This window comes from Lipotes vexillifer, unplaced genomic scaffold, assembly GCF_000442215.2.
Source record: "Lipotes vexillifer unplaced genomic scaffold, Lipotes_vexillifer_v1.1 scaffold641, whole genome shotgun sequence".
Classification (NCBI taxonomy): domain Eukaryota; kingdom Metazoa; phylum Chordata; class Mammalia; order Artiodactyla; family Lipotidae; genus Lipotes; species Lipotes vexillifer.
This window is the reverse complement of record NW_006780658.1, coordinates 1,494,797-1,501,782: the sequence shown is the minus strand read 5'-3', so window position 1 is coordinate 1,501,782 and position 6,986 is coordinate 1,494,797. Positions and strand designations below refer to the sequence as shown.

The 6,986-nt window shown below is 42.6% G+C and overlaps 1 protein-coding gene and 1 pseudogene across 5 annotated transcripts in view; both read right to left on the bottom strand.

The window, feature by feature from the left end:
- Positions 1-6,986, bottom strand: part of SCHIP1 (schwannomin interacting protein 1) — a 785,715-nt gene that overhangs the window by 150,939 nt on the left and 627,790 nt on the right. The window lies entirely within an intron of this gene.
- On the bottom strand, positions 3,260-3,566 carry LOC103078751 (cytochrome c pseudogene; annotated as a pseudogene).

Here is a 6,986-nt window from a genome sequence, read left to right as displayed (position 1 = left end):
CACTCTTTCTGTTTGTTTCATAACATCAAACTTGTAGGGTTATTGGGAAAGTGCAAATAATGTCTGTAAAGTATTTAGTACCATGCTCGTTACAATCAGAATTCACTAAATAGTCGCACAGAACAGTAGTAAGGAGAAGGCTCTATTTCACACCTCCATCCCCGCCCCCAAGAACAGAGACGAGGCATTATCTTGCTATGTAGGAGGCGGTGCAAGTTACTGGAAACACTAGAGTGAGACTGAGTGTTGGATGAGTGGTTCCCAAAGTGTGGTTCCGAGACCACCTGTGAGCTTATTACAACTTGCAAATACTCAGGCCCCAGCACAGACCTACAGATCAGAAACACTGGGGATGGGTCCCAGCATTGTGTGTGTTAACAAGCTTTCCTGATGCATGCTCTCTCTAGTTTGGGAAGCACTGCAGTAGGGAGAGGGAAGGTGGAGGGGGAATAGATGTGATAACGTCAAGGCAGAAGCATGTCTGCTCACCTGGTCATTAATCAGAGAGGAAACAAGAAGTGCCGCCCCTCGCAGAGGCTGTGACCATGAGCACGCCCCACCCTAGTGGCCGCTTCCACAGGCAGGATAGCAATTTGCTGCAACAAAGGACAGACCCAGAGCTCGCTAGGAGAAAATGGGCTTGTAGCACAAGGCATAAGGATAACTTCCCAAATGCAGCCCCAGTGCAGGTAGACAACAGATGGAACTTGAAAGGCTCCTTCCCTGAGCGGAGGTAGGTGGCCCTTGTTCTTGGTTGTTTCAAGAGCAGCTTTGACTGAAGACAAGAAGCCGATCTAGACACTTTCTCAAGCTTCCCCAGCTTGGTGAATTCATGAAAGAATTGCATCTGACAAGCTCAAGGTGCATGGGGGCAGTGGGGAGGAGGGGGCATCAAAGATGTGTCAAGAGATTCAGCTCCACCAGGATTTCTCTACTCTGCCTGCTCAATCTAGACCATCGTGTTCCCCCATTCCGACTCTTTCTTCCAGTGTACCAGACACAGAAGTACCTCCCATGGGGTCAAAAATTATAAAATATTTTTAAAGAATGTAATCAATCCAAAGCCCAGCAGATTTTAAACCTGTTTCCAAAGTTAACCCCTGCAGCACGATGTAGAATGGCCTCAGCCCCTACTTTTCTTTGCTTCCACCTAACTTGAAACTTAACTTTTATTAAAAGTTTAAGTCACACATTCTTGGACACATACTCATACTTGCAGATTGGTCTAAAGGGTGTAGACAAGGTCTATGGCCAGTGTCTTATTAGTAAAGAACAAGGATCTTATTAGAGACCATCAGGCGTTTGGATCCAACATAATTACTGAGCTCTGCACTGCCAATTCTCCTGTCTTTCCCATAACCACTTACGTGGATATGTTATCATTCCCATGAGGCAGACCATAGAACTGAGGCTCAGACACGTAAAGGAACTAATCCAGGTCCCACAGCTACTTTAAGTGGCCAAGTGTGGATCCTAAACACCAGTCTCCTGACAGAGGTGGTGTTAATCCACCACTAGAAGACTGGCTACAGGGGTGACCTACCCTTAGGTCATTGTCATTGAGTTAAAAATGACAGCTCTCAACTCCCAGCTGATGCATGTGCTGTGGTTTGTGCTTCCAATGGAATGTTTCTGCTGCTGAAATTTATCACCACCTTTCTAAGCTGGTGGAGAGAATGTTTTCAGTTTAAAAATGTGTCCTACACATAGCCCCATTGCAGGTATGGCAACCCTGCTCTTACAATGGCCTGAAGTGAACGATGAAAATTCTGAGAGTAGCACTAACCATGTTCTTAAAGATAGCTGTGTGAACATGTTAGGAGATTTTACAGAAAGATAGCAATTAGTTATTATTGAACCACTTGTAAGAGGTGGCTTCTAATAACAACAAAAAAAAGTTCCTTTAAAAATGCTGTTTAAACTTGCTTTTGGATAGACCACCTTTATTGAGATTCTGAGGTGGCTTACCATTGTCCTTCATGCATATGGAATAACTATACCATGGGAAGAAAACCAACAATTCTTTGTATTTCTGAACACAAAATAGGTAGAAGTGGGTTTGCTTTAAGAAGGACTTGTGATCAATGAGCCTGGTTAATAACTAGGAATGGATTTCCAAGGGAGTTGGGCATCCTGTTTTGAAGGAGGGTGGGGAGAAGGGGGTGAACTAGCAGTGGTTCTAAAGTTGTGCTACAGCACTGGTTTCCACTCTCAAAACTCATTTCCTCCCCCAAGGAACAATATAGTCTCCTAAGTCATAAAGAAAAAAGAAGGAACTGTAAAATAATATTTTTGGAGACTCTACTGGATTCTAAAGTTCCTTTAATAATTTCTCTTCTTTCTTTCTTTGTTTGTTTATTTATTTTTGATCCATGACTTTGTTTTTAATTATCTTCAGCCTTAGGATCACATAATTTACAAATTTGTGCTGATGGTATATCTCCTCTAATCTTTCTAACGAGTTGGCAAAAGCACCATTGCCAATCATGCATATATGGTAATGCTACAGTTGCCTGTGTTTTTGAATAGCTGTTTAACAGACAATCCTGAATTATAACTTAGTTTGACTTGGTAAAGAATTCATAAGCAAAGTTTGCTGCGATAGCTTGTGATGCTAAATTTTAAAAGCATTTGATCTTATAGATCACCTATGAAATGTGAGAAGTATTAAATATTCTTTATTTGATATTATACATAAACCACACTAAAATGCATTTCATTAAGTAAAAGACAACATTTTAGATACAGGGAATTTTAATTTAATTGGCACAGTTAAGACCAAAAAGATAAAGTGGACATTGCCAGCCTATCTTCAGCCCTTGCCTTTAGCAGGCTAATGAACACAACGTGAAATGCACGTGAGTCTTACTGTTCTATGAGACAGTGAAGGCATATCCTCTGTATTTAAATATATTAATATAACCAGTTATATAAATTTAAATATAAAACCAATTTCCTGTAGGTTTTGAGATGGCGTTCACCATCTCTATGAAGAGTTGGACATCAAGTCCAATCATATCTTTAGAAGGGGAAAACAGCGATAGCACTTGCTGAGCTGGAATTAGTATCAAAATTCAAAAAGCTGATCATATGAATTTAACTAGGAGTCAATCTATATAAATCAGGGCCGTCCAAAAGAAATATCCTACCAGCCATTCATGATTGGAATTCTGGTGTATGAGGCCGATTTAAATACGGTACACGTAAAAAAAAAAAGTCATGAGATACTTCTGTTCTGTAATAAGGCAATGGCCAACTATTACTCATTAGAAGCTTTTTTGAGATAAGCTATCAAGTCAGCCCCTTCTAATACCTGTGAAAATCATTTTTGTTCCAGGGATGTACTTCTTGGGATTCTCCATATACCCCATCAGTGTCTCCTCTCCCCAAGAGATGCCTTTGTTCTTGTTGGCATCTGTATAAGAAAATCCAGGGGGCTGACCTGTCTTTTGCCCAAACAGACCATGGAGATTTGGCCCAGTCTTGCGTTTGCCTCTCTTTTCCACGGTATGGCACTAGGCCCGCTTCTGAACTAAAATTTCCTTGCCCTTCTCAACATCACTCATTTTTATTTATTTATTTATTTATTTTTAAAAACAAATTTATTTATTTTATTCATTTATTTTTGGCTGCATTGGGTCTTCGTTGCTGTGTGTGGGCTTTCTCTAGTTGCGGCGAGCAGGGGCTACTCTTTGTTGTGGTGCACAGGCTTTTCATTGCCGTGGCTCCTTTTGTTGCGGGGCACGGGATCTAGGTGCGCGGGCTTCAGTAGTTGTGGCATGTGGGCTTCAGCAGTTGTGGCTAGCAGGCTCCAGAGCACAGGCTCAGTAGTTGTGGCCCATGGGCTTCGTTGCTACGTGGCATGTGGGATGTTCCCCGGGCCAGGGCTCGAACCCGTGTCCCCTGCATTTGTAGGCAGATTCTTAACCACTACGCCACCAGGGAAATCCCCAAATCTCCCATTTTTTTAGACCGTCCATTTTTCATGCAAGATACAAAGGTTCCTGCTTATGAGCAGGACATCCTGCTCTCCAAGTCCAAGGACACGCAGGCCTGAGCCTGTGTACTGGTAGGTTCCTCTAATTCTAATGACATTGTTAATTATTTACTCTCTTTACAAATAAGGAAACCGAGGTTCAGACTGGCTGTGTAACTTGTCTAGGGTTATGGAATAAATGAAGGGACTGGAAATTTAACCCAGATTTGCTCAATTCCAGCTCCAATGGATCTTTCCACTTCATTGGAAAGTCCCTGCCAACAATGCACGGATTAATGGTGAGGAAACCGCGGCACAGATAAAATAAATAGCTTAGATGTTGTGCAGTCAGTATGTGATTGAGGGTCACCATGTGAAATGTTCAGGAAGCCACATCTCTTTTCCTTTTAAACACTTTGATTTAGCTTATAAAAGGTCACAGTCTGTTACTTTTAGAGATTTTCCAGCTTTGGGGATTGGATTTTATTTTTCTTGGCAGCATTCATATTTGAAAGCAGTATATTTGACACCGCTTTCTGGGTTTAACTTGAAACAAAGGAAGCAAAATTATACCCACGCACCCTGCTCCCTTCCAAATTATGAACTCAAAAGTTAGCTTTTTGCTCAGGACATTAGCGTTTCTGAATGGGTAAGGCCCAAGTAGAGCCCTTTGCTCTTTTTAGAGTCAAGAACAGATCTTCCTATTCAGCAAGCTATAATCCCCACTTGGCCCAGCCATCAGAAGTGAGAAAAGGGGAACCCTTGCACTAACAAATCACTGTTGATAAAACAAATCTTTTTTCATGAACATTCTGTCTTTAGAAAACAAGTTAGTTAGTTTAGAAAACACTTGTTAGTTAATAATAAAACGAATTCTTCAGTGACTACCCAGATGAATGAATATTTTTTAAAGGCATGGGGTATGTAAGGAATTTTAATCCAGCCTCCGTGTTCACTCCCCACACAACAACTGTAGAGAAACCACTGGCCCCTGAATGATGAATGGCCCCAGACTCAACCAAGAGGGAAAACAAGCCCAGTCCTATAATCTGGCATCTCTCTTTTTAAATTCCTGGGTGAACTTCTATTTTGGTTGTAGCTGGTGAGTGGGCTCAGTTAAAGGGCTTTGCTAGCTCATCTTTAGCCTTGAAAAAGTTCTATTCGTTAATTCCAAATTAATATTTTAGGAGGCTCCAGGCCACAGGCTAAAAGAAGTCAGGAAACTGAATTAGTAAATGACAGAGCAGTAATCAGCTTAAATGAGACTTCTTCCAGTTCTTTGCTTGTGGATGACACAGAATTTCTGAGCTTAGAACAATCTCTTTTCTCTGCAGGTGGTACTGTGGGGATACCAGAGATGTGGTTCCACGATCATAGTCTTATCCATTTATTTTAGTCTTCTACCACAATACTCCATGCAGGCATCCCCACCCTCACCCTGTGCTCTGTGCTATCAAACCCTACTTGCTAATCAGCCAGGTTGAACGAAGGGTTAAGGCTGCAGCCTTCCATTCCAGTAGATGCTGCAAACATACGCGTTCACTTTCTCTTCTGCAGTCAGCCCTGTAGCTCTGCAAAGCCTTCAGCATTTGCAGAAGCATTATTTCCTCCCACCTATGTCTGGTTTAAACTTGCAGCTGACCAGGTTCTATAGCTCAGAATTCCAAACTTAGCCCTGTGGGGTCTTACGTAGCATCTGTCTCTCTTCCACTGCTGAATTTGTTTCCCCTGCCCTGTCCTGAAAAGCCTCAGGGCCTCTCGTAACCTGGATGCTTCCTCCCATTGGAAGTTAGAAGCATCCTCACTGGCCGCATCACTGCACATTTCCCTAGTAACCTTGTTTTTTCCCTTCAACTCAAACTTCTCCAAACAACACCATCTCTACTGGCCCTGAATTTCTCTAGCCCTCTGTAACAGCATTTCCAACCAGACACGCCAGGAGAGAGACTGCAGAGGGCAAATTGGGGAAAGAAGGTTTGGGAACTCACCTGCACAGCTGCGAGGCTCAGACACAGGATGGGGCTGCCCGCAAACTTCCCAGGGACCATCTGCAGCCAAGTCTCTTGGCCTTAAAGCGACAGGGCACTTTTCACTATATAAGGAAGACAGTTTCACTCGTCTGCTTCGGGACCTGTTTGGGCAAAGCAGCTCCTTCTCTGGACATTGCAGAGGCTTAAGCCTTCTGGGGGCATCTGGTACTTGTCAGTTTGAGAGGATCTGTGCATAGTAGGCAGTTTGATAACTTCTGGATAAGGCACAAGAATGGTGTTTGGCAGGCCATTTTCAAAGATTGGGAAAACCCTTTATATGGGGCTTGCCCCCTACGGAAAGGGTTTACGGTGATGGGGAAGTCTTCCTCAATGATAAGAAAAGGCTCTGCTTCTATGTCAGGTTTGGCTTCCTGGAAATCAGTGAGCTTGCTCATCTCAAAGAGGAGAGGCAGTTGGACCCCTTTCCTTTGACACTGGGATAAAAGAGAGAGGACAGCAGAGTGGTGGTGGGAGATTTTGGTTGTTCCAGACACATGAGCATTGCTCCCTAAAAACAGGCGAGATAGAGATGATTTTGTTATTTCAGCTAGCAGAGGCCCTTCCTAAACAGACACACACACCCCCAGTTCTCCACCAAAGCCATCTCCACTCCTGAGCACCCCTTTTGGGCCCCCTTGGCTAAAGCCCACAGTTGAAGTCTGAGGAGTGCTTTTATCTTAACTGGCAGGGATAAGAATATGTTTTAGCAAGGGCAAACAGTTTCTGTGCAGGATATCCAAATGCAGGTCTGGCCTGTTGGTTTGAGGTGTATTGAAAGCAATTATAAAATGTTAGATTCTGAGAAAAAAAGTGGAGCTCAATTTAGTTATCACTTGGATGGTCACACACTTTTCTCTTTCTTTTTTTTCCCCTTCGTATATTTAATCAATGAACTAATTCTTTTATTGAAGTATAGCTTATTTACAATGTTGTGTTAGTTTCTGGTGTACAACACAGAGATTCAGATATATATGTATATA